A 3,149-nucleotide genomic window follows, 5' to 3' on the forward strand; every position below is an offset into this window, starting at 1 on the left:
TATAAATCGGCTCTGGGCAGCGATGATGAAACGCTTTCTCCTCCCTCTTTCGCTTTGTGCGCCGAGGGAACTTTAAAGTCGCAGGAAGCGAAGGCAGCGCGCCCGGAGCAGGTGGGGACGCTGCGGAGCGCGGGATGGGACAGTGCTCTGCCCAACCCTGGGGACACCAGCGCCCCGAGCCGCCCCTGTGCCCCTGTGCCAGCCTGCAGGACCCGGCTGCGCAAGGAGACGGTGCTGACAGGGCAAGGAAAACCACTGGGATTTTAATTCGAAGGTCCTCTGAAGGGGCGAGAGGAAGGAGAGGCGCCTTTCAGCAGCTGAGATTTGGCTCCCAGGTAGTGGGAAATTGGGTGGTCAGATGGAGAAATCCTTCACCGGGCCGTGGGGTTTTGGAGGGACAAAAAAGCCTTGAGTATTTGTTTTTATAGAAAAAGCTGCGTTCGTGAAGCTCCTGAGCGCTGTTTTTTTTTACCAACACCTCTCGGGGCTTTGTTTATGCAAAGCACTGATTTATTTTGCAAGCTCCTCTCAGGGGGAAACGCGTCAGAAGGAGAAGGGCAGGTTGATCCAGCCGGAGGAGAAACCAGCTTCAGGTGCTCCGTCCTCACCATCGCTTCCCTCTGTAGAGCAGGCGGGGAGAGCAGGGGCACCCCAGGCCAAGAGCGGGGCGCACCCCGGGCTGTGCTGGGGCTGGATAAACCAACCCCAGCTCCGCCATGCTTTCCCTGGGGGGCTGGAGGGTTTCTGTGCGCGGTGCCCAGGACCGAGCCCCCTCAGGGGCATCCCCGGCCCCGTTCGTGGGCGCTCACCACGAGAGGGTGCCTGGAGCCCGTGGGAAGCGGCATCCCGGGCGCTGCTGTGCTCCATGGCCACCCTCGGGATGTGACCCTGCCCCGGGCACGGCGACAATCAGCGCTGCTGAGACAAAAAGAGCTCGTTTGGGCTCTCAGCTTCCCGGTTTCTGAAGCCTGTCCCAGGATGGGTGGGTATCACTGGCTTTGGGGGGGCAAAAGAAGCCTCTTTGTTTGCCAGCTTTCTTTTTCTGCTGCCATCCCCAAATTTGCCAGATCTGTGGTGTGAAGAGACCCTTATCCCCCGTCAGAGTTAGCCAAGCACTTTTACCCAACACTCTGTGGCAAGACGTGGAAGTTTCAGCCTCTCCAAGAGAAAAGCTCAAGCAAACCAACATCTCTGCTCCTCTCCCATCCTCCCCAGGAGCCCAGTGTGCCACTGACCTAATTTTTGAGGCAGTGCCTGACCTGCTCCCTATTCAGTTTATTTTGCAGCAGCTGTGAGGCTCACTCTGTCATAACAACCCCTCACAGAGCAGCTGTTCTGGCCACTGACTCCAGCTTCTCCCTACAAATTTGTCTCCATACAGCAAAACATAGTGGGGAGGATGCCTGACAAGTCTGAGCCCGGCCTGGCAGCAGGGACACAGCCCTGCCCTGGTGATCTGTGCCATGGGAGGGCTTGGGCACCCTGTGAGGGGGGATGCTGACCACACAAAGGGAATTGGGACCCTCTGCATCCACCTCTGGGGGCTGGATGCTGCTGCCCCACTGGAATTGTTTAGCTTGGAAAAGCCCTCCAAGGCCATGGAGTCCAACTGTTCCCCCAGCACTGCCAAGTCCAGCACAAACCCACGGCTCCAAGTGCCACATCCACACCTCTGTAAATCCCTTCAGGAATGGGGACTCCACCACTGCCCTGAGCAGCCCCTTCCAATGCCTGACCACCCCTTCTGGGAAGGAATTTTCCCAATATCCAATCTAAACCTCCCCTGGTGCAGCTTGAGGCCATTCCCACTCCTCCTGTCCCTGTTCCCTGGAGCACAGTCTGACCCCCCCAGCTGTCCCCTCCTGTCAGGAGCTGTGCAGAGCCACAGGGTCCCCCTGAGCCTCCTTTGCTCCAGGCTGAGCCCTTTCCCAGCTCCCTCAGCCTCTCCTGGTGCTCCTTCATGGATGCAGGTCCTTGGTGGGAACTGACCACAAATCCCCTCAGTGGCTGGAGCAGCCTCAGACCTGCTGGGCAGCACAGGACCTGTGCCTCCAGGCACCTCTGTCCTCCCTGGGTCTGGCCACCCCCAGCAAGCCCCTGCTGGATCTCAGGCATGGGGAGGTGCCCCAGCAGGGCCAGTTTGCTGGAGGGCAGGGAGAAATGCTGCTGGCAAACCATGCTGCCCTTGGATTTCTCAATGTGCAGCTCTTGCAATAGGTAAGGCAAGAAAACAGCTGGTGCGTGCCCAGCCATGAGCCATGGACTGCACTGGGACACCCCAGGGGCTGCACACCCTGCTGACCCACCTGGGCAGTGCTCCAGGAAGGGCTCCCAGCCCATCCTGCTCTGTGCTCCAGGAACAGCTCCCAGCCCATCCTGCTCTGTGCTCCAGGAACAGCTCCCAGCCCATCCTGGTCAGTGCTCCAGGAGCAGCTCCCAGCCCATCCTGCTCTGTGCTTCGGGAGCAGCTCCCAGTTTTTCCCAAGCAGGGAGCACTGCCCAAGCCATGGCAGATTAAATACCCTCCTAACACAATAAAAGCTGACAATCTGAGTTTAAAGTCCAGTCATCTCTGACCATCAGAGAGCACTGCTGACATCTCCCACACTTTTATCCTGCTGGAAGAGAAATTCCAGCCCATGTTCATCTCCAGCTTTCCTACACCAACACTGCTTTTCATGGGCTTGAGACTGTGCAACAGGAGTTAATCAAATGAGCTGCACGTGAGAAAATGGGGGTCTCTTGCCTCTTTTTGAGGATTCTCTACTGCATTTCACTCTCTTGGCAAGGAGTGGCTCATCCTGAAGATGAGTGCACGGGAGGGAAGTGATTTATGGTGGAGAGCTGGGTTTCACATTCTTCTCACCGTGCTTGGTCAGGGCAATAGGGTTGATGTTCAAGTGCCTGGCAGGAGAGATCCCACATGGCGGGGTTAGGTTTGTTTCACAGGGTTTGGTTTGTTCCACAGGGTTTGGTTTGTTCCACAGGGCTCCCAGGCTGTGCTTCATGCTCCTCCTGGTGAGGAACCAGGGGAAGGAGAGCCCCTCGTGCTGCTGACTGACAGGGAATCAGCAGCTTCAGGCCACAGCTCTCCATGTACCCAGCAGCTCACCCTCCAACCCAGCCCCTTCCCTTGTCCAGAACAATGG

This window comes from Agelaius phoeniceus, chromosome 10 (genome assembly GCF_051311805.1).
Source record: "Agelaius phoeniceus isolate bAgePho1 chromosome 10, bAgePho1.hap1, whole genome shotgun sequence".
Classification (NCBI taxonomy): Eukaryota; Metazoa; Chordata; class Aves; order Passeriformes; family Icteridae; genus Agelaius; species Agelaius phoeniceus.